Below are 13,292 nucleotides of genomic sequence, written 5' to 3'. Positions count from 1 at the left end.
AAGAGCATTGATAATAAAATCATAGAATCACAGGATTAGAAGGGACTTCAAGAGGTCATCTAGTCCACTCATGGCAGGACTAAATATTATCCAGACCATCCCTGACAGGTGTTTGTCTAACCTGCTCTTAAAAATTTCCAGTGATGGAGATTCAACAACATCCACAGGCAATTTATTCCAATGCTTAAGCACCCTGACAGGAAGTTTTTCCTAATATCCAGCCTAAACCTCCCTTGCTGCAATTTAAGCCCATTGCTTCTTGTCCTATCCTTAGAGGTTAAGAACAACTTTTCTCCCTTGTTCTTGTAACAACCTTTTATGTACTTGAAAACTGTTCTCATGTCCCCTCAGTCTTCTCTTTTCCAGACTAAACAAACCGATTTTTTTCAATCTTCTCTCATAGGTCATGTTTTCTAGACCTGTAATCATTTTTGTTGCTTTTCTGTGGACTTTCTCCAATTTGTCCACATCCCTCCTGAAGTGTGACACCCATAACTGGATACAATATTCCAGTTGAAGCCCAATCAGCACAGAGTAGAGCGGAAGAATTACTTCTCGTGTCTGACTTATAACACTCCTGCTAATACATCCCAGAATGCTGTTTGCTTGTTTTGCAACAGTGTTACAGTATTGACTCATATTTAGCCTATGGTCCACTATGACCTCCATCTATACCTTCCTTCTTATTTTAGAGAGCTTTCTCTGTGGTATATGGAAACAGAGGGCATGTCTACACTGCAGAGAAAAACACTGAGTCTCAGAGCCTGTGTCAATTGATTCGGGCTTTGGCTGCAAGGCTAAAAATAGCAGTGCAGATGTTTGGGCTCAGGCTGGAGCCTGGGCTCTGAGACCCTATCCCCTTTGCAGGTTTCAGAACCTGGGCTCCAGGCTAAGCTAGAATCTCTACATTGCTATCTTTAGCCACACAGGCTGAATCAATGCATCAATTGAATCAGCTCTGTGTGTCTTTTATTTCAATGTAAAACTATCCTCCAGAGTGCAGTACGTTTACAGAATATGCTATGTAACTGGACCTCAACCAGGCATTTTATTTTTATATTGCTACCATATTGATATTTTTGCAGCTCTGCGGGGCCTGTTGCTGCTGCCAGTGGAACCCTTTGTTTATTTGTCTGTGCTTGATGCAGACCGTGAAAAGAGATTTTTATAGCTGGTATATGAGAACTGGGATTTCATAGACATTACAGAACAATACAGATTGCCTTTAGAGTTGAGGTCATCCAAGTTGTAAACAGGCATAGACGGGGGGAATGATCTATCCATTCTTAATCTCACTATAGTCAGCTTTATAGCCGATCCTGTTTCATACTGAGCTGCCATAAACTTACTGTAATTTACTATACAATAAAACACATTTAGGATTTCCTTTGGAGTTTACTCCTGAGGGCATTCTATGCCAAAAAAAAAAAAAAATTCTGCAAAAAAAAATATTTTAAAATAAATGTGGAGGCTCCAGCATGGCACTGGGGAGCACAGGCCACTGGCTGCACAGAGATGGGAGATCACTTTGCACCTCCACCCCCAGGACACAAACTCAGCGGCGAAGCTGCACCCAACTGTGACACAGCGCAGAGTCCAGGCCTGCCCCAGAAACACCACAGGGCCCTGCCCCTCTGTGCCAGGTTCATCAGGTATGGGCAGGCAGGCTCTGCAAGGCAGGATCCAAGTGTGGAGGGGTTTATTGTGGGAGGATCCAGCTGTGGGTTGAGAGGGTTCTGTGTGGGGCAGTCTGCTTGCGGGCAGCTCAGTGGAGGATCCGGGTGCGAGGGAATCTGGATGCACAGGGGCTTGTTGGAGGCTTCTGGGTGTAACGGTAATGGGACTCTGCAGGACAGTCCAGGTGAAGGTGGTTGAGGCTCAGTTTGAGGGAGCTCACTGGAGAGTCCAGATGCTGCAGGAGTGGGGCTCAGTGGGGTGGGGATCCAGGTGCAGCTAGTTGGGGCTTGGTGGGGTGGGGTGGGGAGGGGATCCGGGTGCATATAGCTCATCGGGGTGGTCCAGGTGTAGGACTCATTGGGGAGGGGGGTTCTGAGTGCAGGGGGGTGAGGTTTAGTGGGAGGGTCTGAGTATGAGGGGGTCTGGATGCATGGGGGTTGGGCAGATGGGGGAGCAGCTCCCTGTACAGGGATCCCTCCCCCTGCAGCTGATGAGTGATGGGCACAGGAAGCGGGGTGGGGGGGGAGTTTGCAGAGTTTGCTGCAGCTGGGGAAGAAATCTGGGGGTGGGTCTGACTCAGCCCCAGCTGCCATTCAGGGGAAGAGGAAGTCCCATCCTCCCCAGCCCAGCCGGAACCTGGCACAGGGTAGGAGCCACCAGCCAGATCTTCCCCAGTCCCGCTCTCTGTCCCACAGTGATTTACCTCTTTGGCAGCTGCCCTGGGCTCTCAGAACATACGGTTGGGGAGGGTCGCATGACTGCTTTTGTAGCTTTCATTTGCATCCCCATGAGAGAGTTATTTTTCTGAAGGGAAGCAAAGAAATCTGCAGGGGACATAAATTCTGCGCACGTGCAGTGGTGCAGAATTCCAACAGGAGTGGGAGTTGTGCTTGTCTGTTTTCTGTCTTTCTCCCTCCCTCCCTCCCAAAAGAAAATCCACTGCAGGAATTAGTGTCAAATTCTGTGACTCCTTGAAACAGCTTGATTTCAAAGTCATGGCACCAAACCTCTCAACTGGATCTGATTTATCATTGGATACAGTGTAGGATCATGCCCTTCACTGAAGACTGAGATTAAAAACAACCCAGGAAGTGACTGGATTTGAAAAGTCATTGACTTATTTTAAACTCTATTTCTGTATCATGCCAACCTTTTTGGGGCATGGAACAGGGTTTTTTTACTCTGATGGTCAGATTATGGCTGTTTTAGTGCAAATGCGCTGAGTGGGGACAAAGTGCAGGGACCCCTATCCAGAAGCATGCACATGGGGTGCAGCCATAATGCACTGCTTGTGCTCCCTGAGCATTAGGGGTGGGGCTGCTATCATGATTGGTAGTGCTACATGCTCCAACAGACATGTGGATTGAAGATGGCCCAGTTCCGTTATCATACCAGCTAATGCTAAGATTGCAACAATAGAGGGGACCTATGTTATTCCTTTTTTGTAAGTGTAGCAAGTTCTTCCACTTAGCACACCTTATCGGGTGCCATTGGAGCCATTATTCCTTATTCAGGCATAATCCCTCCTTTCACAGCTGCTAATTGGTGTACTGGCCCTTTACGGATAGAGGGGTCCAGAAGACCCCATTCCAGGGAGCTGAACTGAACAAAGGCCCCAGAAATGGCGTGGTAGCAGAAGAGAGGAAGTGGTCCTGTGGAATTAGGAGTTAGATGGGGGACGGGTGATACCCAGGACACTGTTCCTTTAAGGGCCTAGGATCAGGAGCCCTGTAGTGTAGGATGGCTAATGCTAGGTTAAGGATTTTCTGATCTGTGCTCGAACCAAAGGCTCTTCATCCACACTGCTGTGCACAGACCCGAGTCAAAGTAACCCTATCTCAGAGAGCCTAGTTCCTCACACCCCACTACTCCCAATGTTGACACTCTAGCCCTATGAATGTGTTGCACTATGGGAAAACTCTACTGCCCACCCTAACTGTGCTGGTGCTGTTGTTGCGACTCAGGTGCCCATAAGGAGCACATGATACATAAACCGCATAATTAGCTCCTTTGGTGGCTGTCTCAGTAGAATGACTGCAGTTGGAGAAGGCTTTATATTGAACTACCATCTGATCTGAGAATCGGGCTCTCCACCTCTAGGCGGAGTCACACTGGCAGGAAAATGCCCATGTGCTCCTGTTCTGAGGATAATTAGGACATCAGTCTCCAGGGCTGTCAAACTATTAAAATGAAACTTTGCCATCCTTAATTTTTAAAATGGGGTGTTCAGTGAAGGTGTTTTTGTTTTTATTTATTTTTGTCTGTTTTGAAGTTTGACATAAAATGTAGGTTTAGAGGAAAGACACCCTTCTCCTTCCCCCCACCTCCCAGCGTGGCTGCTGCTGGCTGCAGAAGTGAAGTGCATCCCCAGGACATCGGGTGCAATGTGCTATAGCACCCCCCTCCCGAGATCCCTTATTGCTGCTCCTGCCACTCCTTGGGAAGCAGGGATAAGGGATCCCCAGGAGACTGTGGTGACGTTTTGGGGGTGGCTCCCACGCACCATCCTCAGTGCCTGCATCCTGGGCACCTCTGCACATGCAGCCCCAGGGGGGTGAGGAGGGGCACAAGCAAGGGCCGGAAAGTGGAGTGGGGACCAAGCAGCTGCCCTGAAGGGAGGGGCAGTGGCAGAGCTCCTGGCTCAGCACGGCTGGGGGAGTGATGATCCCCAACATCCTGGCGGCCGCTCCCTATCACCTATCACCTTTGCTCCCTGCTCTGGGCAAGCTCCACGCAGTAGCGAGGAGGTGCCGGAGCAGGAGCTGCTGCCACAGCAAGAGAAGCAGGGACAGGTGGTAATGGTGCTTCCGGCAGCTGCGCTGGCTGCCTGCAGTGCTGCTGCTCTCTTGCCAGGAACTCTGGGATACATCTGGAGGACTTCTGGTAACCAAGTCAAGCCAGGGCCATGTGCCCACAGGAAAGCCATAGGGCTCACGCCTTAAGTCCCAGCTTAACAAGAGCTCAGACCCTCGAGCCCTCAGGGTCTGGGACCTTAGGTTAGCACACTTCGTATGTGGACGCAGGGGGGTTGGCCTTACATTGCTGTGTAGACATGCCTTGAGTGGAGTGTGTAAGGGGCCTGCAAGAGGAGGCTAACAGGGGCAGAGTGCCTGTAAAGTGACCCTGGTCATGAGGAGGTGCTTGGGTAGTGACCACCCTGCTACAAGCACTCTGCGGGCTTTGAGAGCCATAATTTAGCTTCCTAGTTATAAAGTGTTCTGTACATTACAATGCTGTACATTGGCCCACTTTAAATAGCTTTACAATTTTAGCTAATTAGCGTCACCATGGTGTTGCCTATAGTTAGGAGACAGCATGCCATGGGGATTCAACTTACTTGCAGGTGGCAGTTGGAACAATTTTGATGGCAACCATTAAACAATAATAATTCTGATTTCATGGTGTTCTACCGCACCTTAACTGACTTGGGTTTTTTTACCCATCATGTTTTGTATTTGTTTAGTATCAACATTGTTCTTGTCATTGTACAAACTCACAGACAATGGGCTTGACCCTCGGCTGGTGTTAATCAGCAAGACATGCAGCTACACCGATTTACAGATCTGTGCCAGTACTTTGAGTGTTTTCTTCAATTCAGGTGTCAGAAAATTGAGAGAAATGTGCATATATTCTAGAAGATTCATTTTCCCTTGCATCTATAACTTCTTTGATGACTGAATTGGGGCACATAAGAAGGGATTGGAAAACATTATCGAACAATATAATTGAGATGTCTGCTGGATGAATAGGCTTCCAACAGGAACTGCAATGCTTCTGGTATTGTTATGGACATTTGACAGACATTGCTGTGGTGTGAGGTACTTACGCAGTCATACTTCATCACTTGTCTATGAGAAAAAGAGTAGCTGTAGAAGTAACATCAATCAGGATGCCAGGAACATTTTGTACAAAACAAGTAAAACAATGAAACCTGCTGATAGAGATATGGAGTGTGTGCTAAGAGCCACTGTAGTCTGGGGATTGAACATGGGTCTCAGAGTCGGGAATTCTTGGCCAAACCTAAAACAATTTTCATTAGAACATTCAAAGGCATTTTTAAAAATGACTGTCCGTTTGCCAAATTTCAGCTATTGAGGCCTAGTTGTTTGGCACTAGAGCTGTTTGAGATAGTTTTTTTTATTATTGGGAAAGAGTATTTTTTCCTGCCTTCCTCAAATGCAAAAATGTTTTTGTACAATTTTTTTTTTAACATCATCCTTGAGTGAAGACCAGGCCTGCAAAACTGCAGCCCAAGAGGTGAAAGTTTCATAATGTTACAAACAGCTTGAATCAAGGGAGTATAGTGGGAACAGTGAGGCAGCATTAACTATAACTGTCACTAGAACTCTCTTCATAATATGTATTACATATATATTTACCAGAGGGTTGCAACTTTATTTCATGACCGTGAATGAAAAGCACTACTTTTGGGCAAAGTATTAAGAAATGACATATTTTTATGATGCATTTAAATATGTGAATTGATTTTTTTCAGCTTTGTATTAATGAAATAGGTGAACAGCTTTTCAAGTCTGAAGGTGTTTGTTGATTTACCCATATTTTGTTGGGTCATTAAAAGTGACATACATATGCCGGAATCAAAAAAAGAATTGCATCAAGGAACTAGCGATAACTCTGAAAAGAATCAATGAAAAACCTCATTACTCTTTGTATTTATTCTTTGTACCTCTCACAAAGATGTGCTGGATCCTTTGGAAAACTAGAACATCGTGTCCGACTCCCGGCATGAAAGATGTGGCCCATTCCCAACAGTTGACAAGAAGGGGTGAATATCAACAGAGGGAAAATTACTTTTTGTAGTGCTAATGAGGCCAATTCAGTCAGGGTGAACATGGCTCAGTAATTTTCCCTCTGTTGATATTCACCTCTGCTTGTCAATTGTTGGGAATGGGCCACATCCAGCCTGATTGAATTGTCCTCGTTAGCACTGACGCCCCACTTGGTAAGGCAACTCCCATCTTTTCATGTGCTGTATATTTATACCTGCCTACTGTATTTTGCACTCCATGCATCTGGTGAATTGGGTTATAGCCCACGAAAGCTTATGCCCAAATAAATTTGTTAGTCTCTAAGGTGCCACAAGTACTTCTCATTGTTTTTGCTGATACAGACTAACACGGCTACCCCTCTGAAACCTTTCAAAAATCAGGTTACTTATTTAGGAACCTAATTGTTGGCTCTCCTATTTTGGAAAATCTTGACTCAAACTTGTATTTTTTAGGGGGTGGGGGTTGTGAAAACCTCAGGAGGAAATGATTGATTGTTTTTTACATGTGCATATTCAGCCAGTCATACACTGCAAAAAGCCCAGGTGTTAAATTTCCTGTTACTCCTCTGTTTGCTGTGACACTCCGTTTGTAATGTGCTCCTGATCATACTTATGCAATTTGTCATGCTACAGTACAGTGACTTATGACTGCTGTTGGCAAAGAAAAGATTAAAGTCAGGAATCAGCTTGCAGCCTATACATTTCAGCAGTGTGTATCCCACCCATCTCTGATCATGGAGTGCGCTGCAAGGTATGTTTTGTAAAATATTCAGAAACAGAAACTGAGAGATCCTAAAGATTTGTGTGTTGTCTCAATGGAGATAAGTAAAGAGGGACTTAGTACATGGTCATTTTTGTCTAATTCATAAAAATGAAGTCAAATATTTATTTTGTTTTCAGATGTGTAAAATTCGTATATAATTTTTTTTTTGGGTTCTCAGAAGGTATAATTTCCATGTAAATGTAGAATTTGAAGAATTGTGGTTTTGATGTTGAGAGAATTACTGTAATTTGTAAAGAAAACTGTCGAATGAGAACCCTGGTGGCTTAGATGAACATGGTATGGAGAAGCGCTGGTGATCCAGGTTTGGGAATGGCCTTTGATCTTTTGCCTTCTGGCTGTTGAAGCTCAGGTGTGCCACAGAGTAAGTGAATGTGCTGGCTGCCTACTCACCATGCTTAATAAACTAGCAGCTCCAGCCAGTTGATCCCTGGCGTGGATATTTGGTATTAGGTTCCAAGGATGCCACATCCCCACCTTTTTCCCAACTCAAAAATGGAGTCATGATTGTCTAGAGACAGGTGATATAGCTACACTGAAGAAAATGATGGACTCTAGAAATGGGAGTAATTTTCAGAACTCAGTCTGGGCTAATCTTTATAGTCAAGTGTAGAGTGAAGAGACTTGCATTTAGATGCCTAAACTGAGAGGGGCGGGTGGAGTACCAGCCAGTCCAAGTCCCCTCCTCCAAACCACACCTGTTGTTAAAACTATTCTAAACGAGGGCTTATGCTCAGAGGAGACAGGAGCTTCCTGGATTTTAATAGTCTGTTACGCTAGAGATTTGTTGAAACCTAATAGAAACTGGTGAGCCACACTTGATTTAGGATTAATGTAAGAAACAGCCAAATTCCTTTACGGAATAGATAGCCGAAACAATAAGAGACACTACCCAAACTACAGGCCATGCTGGGCTGATCAGAAACTGAGCTGTGTGGGTGGAGGGATATCACAGGGTGTATTTTTTGGAGGTGTGTGTGTGTGTGTGTGTGAGCAGGGGCGGCTCTACAAATTTGGCCGCCCCAAGCAATCATGCCCGGGAGGCGCCCCCGAGCCGCGGGAGCAGCGGAACTGCCGCGGGCATGACTGCGGAGGGTCCGCTGGTCGCGCGGCTCAGCTGGACCCCCGGCTGCGGGCGGTTCGCTGCTCCGGCGGCTCCGGTTGACCTGCCGCAGTCATGCCTGCGGGAGGTCCAGCCGAGCCGCGGGACCAGCGAACCGTCCGCAGTCATGCCTGCGGCAGGTCCAGTCGTCCCGGGGCTCCGGTGGACCTCCCGCAGGCATGACTGCGGACGGTCCACCGGCGCAGCCTGCCGCCCCCCTGGGAAAGGGCCGCCCCAGGCGGGTGCTTGCCCCGCTGGGCTCTAGAGCCGCCCCTGTGTGTGAGAGAGAGAGAGAGAGAGAGAGGAAGAAGCAGAGAAACACTGCAGATGGAGACAGAGACGAAGCATCAGTTACAGAAGCGCTGGTAGTGTGGCCATGAGAAAAAGCGAAGAAAGGAGCTTTTGTGGCTTTATGCTGATGGAAAAGGGGCTTAGTTTCTTTGCTCATAGTTCCATCTTCTGTTGTTTGAGTCCTCCTGTGTTCAGGGAAACAGGACTTTGGACATACTTTGTAAATAAACCTGATTCCAGCATCAGTTTCTCCTCCTAATGGAAACAACCTGCAAGACCCTGAATTTTTGGTAACCACTCAGGTCAAAAGGGGCAATGCTTCTAATGCTTTACTCCCAAGAGAAAGTCTTAAAGTAGATACAGAATTTAGTAGTGTGTCTCCTGTACAGACTACTACACATGCAATATTTCATATACAGTACTATTCTATGGAGGAAGAAATCAGCATATTTTCTTTTGGCTTAGACCTTAGCTAGGGCCCGATAACCATGCATGTAATGTTAAGCATGTGTTTTGTTTCACTGGCTTCAGTGGAACTATTCACATATTTAAAGTTACACATGTGCTCAAGGACGTTACTGGGTCAGACTCTTAGAACAGATTAACCAACCTGTTTAGTTTGGGAGGAGGGGGGTTGGCTTGCTATACCTTCCTCTCCCACAGGCATCCAAGGGCAAATTCCTCCTCCTTGACTACAGAGATTGATGGAGTCACTAGCTTCAAATTGTGAGGGATCAGAATCCATTCCTAGGTTCACAACACTGGTGAAAGTTGATCTGTCCAAGACTGTATACTCTATAGACATGATCTTGTTAAACATTTTAGAGAAAAAAGTCAGGGTCTCAGTAAATGGGCCACACGCATTTCCTTGTGACCATGGATTAATCAGGATAGAACTTAAAGTTTGTCCCTTGTTAATCCTTCTCACCCTTCTCAGTAATGACCACAAGGCTGTATGGAATAAGACTGATGCTGTATCTCCCTTGCTTATTGGTGCAAGCAAAGAAAACTTTGCACCTAAGCTTAAGTACCTATTTTTCCAACAGAGGGGTTCAGGAAAACTGAACATTTGAATGGTGGTGCAGCCCCAGGAAACTTTGAAAATGTGGGTGGGTCCTTCCTACTAAATATTATCTGGGTGATCCTTGTCACATTGTGTCAAATGTTGGAGACAAATTAACATTGTTGTGGAAAAATCCTGCACGCCATAAATTCATTATTGTGGTACTTGTGATAATTGCTACTAGACCAGTGCTGATATGATGATACAGTAGTTCCAGAAGCAAAGATTTGATATGAAAAATTAATTGTGCAATTAAATTATTTTGAAAGGTATTTCTTCTTGGTCAAAATCTTAATCTGTTTAGTAATAAAATGTCATTTATTCAGGCAATTTGCGTAACATTCTATGTTAATTATTTAAGTAACAGGATTTTGAATGATTTTTGAAAAATATTGTATAGCTAAGAAGAGATGAAGGGATGAATTGAACATACTTGTGGTGTTGTTTTTAAAGGACAAGAGCTAATTATCCGGTTGGCCAGAAGCTCTTCTAGAGCATGCCTGGCCATTAAAAACAATAGCACATGACTTCTCCAATTGAACCCTTTTAGGGTAGCAGCGACTCAAAAAATGAGGCACAAGTAGAAAGATTTTGCCATTAATTTGTGATCTTGTTGGTAGAAGACCATATTCAGCCCATAGTGACAGATTTTACATAAATGGTCGATGAAACAAATGATGTGTGTGAGTCCTCGGTCATTTGTTTTGTGTCTATTGACGGGTACGTACTGTACTGTACTTACAAACTGGGGGCCGAATCCTCCAGACACTTAATCCCAACTATGGTATTAACCACTGTGGGCACTGAAATGAGTGTATTACTCATGGTAATTATCACTACAGTTGGTAGTGTTTGCACATCTTGCTATAAATTAATATAGCTGACCAATTTTGTACATGTTTCTTCTAATAAAATATTTAAAATATTCTATTCCTTTTTTGTAAAACAGGGATTTAAATCTAATAGGACAGGGCAGTACGACCCAGCAAATGGCGGTCACAAAGTTGCCTCTAACTAATCTTAATGCAAATGAATGTCTCAGTTCCCTCAAATGAATCCATATTAACAATGAAAAATTGTGATGTTCCTTTTATGAAATGAAATTAATTTTCCTAGCTCAAGGGTAGGCAACCTATGGCACACGTGCCGAAGGCAGCACATAAGCTGATTTTCAGTGGCACTCACACTGCCCGGGTCCTGACCACCGATCTGGGAGACTCTGCATTTTAATTTAATATTAAATGAAACTTCTTAAAAATTTAAAAACCTTATTTACTTTACATACAACAATAGTTTAGTTATATGTTATAGACTTATAGAAAGAGACCTTCTAAAAACGTTAAAATGTATGACTGGCATGCAAAAACTTAAATTAGAGTGAATAAATGAAGACTCAACACACCACTTCTGAAAGTTTGCCGAACCCTGTCCTAGCTTATTACATGAGAGTGGAAGAGGATGAAATCAGTTACTAGAATCTTTTGCTTTGTGATTTTCGTTCTCAAAAAAATACAATGAACAAACACTAAAACAAATTCCAAAAAGCAGGGTGGATTTGGTTTAAATCAAATAAAACCCACTAGTCAGGAAGACTCGATTTAATCATTGATTTCTACATAAAAATGCATTCTTGTTGGTTATTATAACCTTAATACATATTCTTCACAACTCAGAGATAGATGTAGGTTTCATTTTTAGAAGGTACACAGTATACATTTTTAAAGTGATTTATTTTGAAAACTTTTCAGATTAGTTTTACAGATATATCAGAAAATGAATGAGTGTTTGGTTATTTCATTTACGAAAGGTAATTGAAGCAGTTATTTATGAAGTCATTGGGAGGTGAACTATCTCCAGTTTAACAGGTTAATCATTAATATTTGGATGATTTTCACCAGACAGACATTTAAATTGTTTTATTTAACTAAAACAACAATGTTCTGTATTCTGGATTTTTTTCCTTTAACAGCAAACATATATATTTTAACAAAACAAGCATATAAATTTTTGAATTTAGTTAAATATTCACGTTTTTTAAAATCAGATTTGTTTTTGTTAAAATTGTTTTTAACAAATAGTTAAATGAAATACTTAAAAAAAATTAAATCGACTGTGTCAGCCAGGTCAACATGAGAAACTTAAAATATTGGCTTCTGCAGTTAACTCGGTCGTCTTCATCTTCATTTTCCTATTTGTTCATAATCTGGAAAAGAAAAACAAGCTTTCCTGCTTTTTCAGGTCCCAAATGATTTCTCAATTTGGAATGAATTAGTCCAAAGGAAGAAAATATTGTTGGATGTTCATGTCATAGCCAACTCGTCTTCTTCAGCAGTTAAGGTTTAACCCTAATACCGAATATTGAGAATATTTGCAAGAAAATGAGCTTGTCCCATTCATGTTTAAAATGCTTGTAATTTAACTCTGTCATTGCATATTTCTCTTTTTAAGATCTCACTCAGTTCCTTCCAAATTTCAGCAGCATCAGCAATAAAACAGCAATTTCCCTGCATTTTGTTCAAGGCTACAGAAATAGGCTTCAGGGTACTCAGCGTGTGTTCAACATTTCTCTTAAGCCCAATGTTGAGAACTTTGGCTGTGACAGTGCCATCTATTTTTTAACAATTTTGTTCACAAACTGTCATCAGATTAGGCCAGTTCTTGATATAATGCTCAAAACAGTCCACTACTGAGTTCCATCGAACGTCTGGTGGGAGAGTTAGCTTGGTTTCTCCCACTTTTTTCAGAGCAGCTGCTGCAAAGTATCAGAGGGGTAGCCGTGTTAGTCTGGATCTGTAAAAGCAGCAAAGAGTCTTGTGGCACCTTATAGACTAACAGACATTTTGGAGCATGAGTTTTTGTGGGTGAATACCCACTTTGTCGGATGCAGGCATCCAACGAAAGTAGGTATTCACCCACGAAAGCTCATGCTCCAAAATGTCTGTTAGTCTATAAGGTGCCACAAGACTCTTTGCTGCTGCAAAGTGGTTGTTATGGAAGTATTTTGCAATTTCAACAACATTAGCCTTATTTCTGGAACACTGAAGTCTTTGGCTAGGAGGTGCATCAAATGAGCACTGCAACCATATGTTATTAGCTTGGGACTTTCTTCTAAATAATTTCTTCTCATCTTGGATGCATTTGCAACATTGTCTGTGACCAAGCTGCATACTAGATATTTGAATTTTTGTTCACAGTCTGTTATAGCTTTTACTGCTACTTTTTGTAAGTATTCTGCTGTGTGTGTATTTCCTGATGTATCAATTGTTTCTGTAAAGAAGACATTCACTTCTTCTGTTATCACACAAACACATACTACAGGATCACTGTGGACATTCCTCCACCCATCAAGACTCAGATTAACAATTTTACCCTCTAGACCGCTTGCCTGCTGCTCAATTTCTCCTTCAGACACTTTATCCAGCAATTTGCCTGCGACATCTGCTCTGTTGAGTGGACTGTATCGTGGTCTTAATAACTGAACCATGTTAATGAAGTGTGGGTTCTCAATCATATGGAAAGGAGAGTTTGTTGCATAAACAAACAGGACAATTTTTTCATCAATTACCTCTTTCTGTAATCTGCTGGTTCT

The 13,292-nt window shown here is 43.2% G+C and overlaps 1 protein-coding gene across 4 annotated transcripts in view; it reads left to right on the top strand.

The window, feature by feature from the left end:
• The window catches only part of ANKRD6 (ankyrin repeat domain 6), a 171,920-nt gene that overhangs the window by 69,996 nt on the left and 88,632 nt on the right, over positions 1 to 13,292 (top strand). The window contains exon 1 of one of the 4 annotated variants that reach the window (XM_039531908.1): positions 7,155 to 7,217. The exons of the other annotated variants lie outside the window; for them this stretch is intronic. The gene's annotated coding sequence lies outside the window, so the exon portion shown is untranslated. Of the gene's footprint in view, positions 1 to 7,154; positions 7,218 to 13,292 lie in introns of those variants that run through there. 4 annotated transcript variants of the gene reach the window in all.

Source organism: Mauremys reevesii, linkage group 3, assembly GCF_016161935.1.
Source record: "Mauremys reevesii isolate NIE-2019 linkage group 3, ASM1616193v1, whole genome shotgun sequence".
NCBI lineage: Eukaryota > Metazoa > Chordata > Testudines > Geoemydidae > Mauremys > Mauremys reevesii.
Note: the sequence above shows the minus strand (reverse complement) of the source record. Positions and strands in the feature narration are given on the sequence as shown.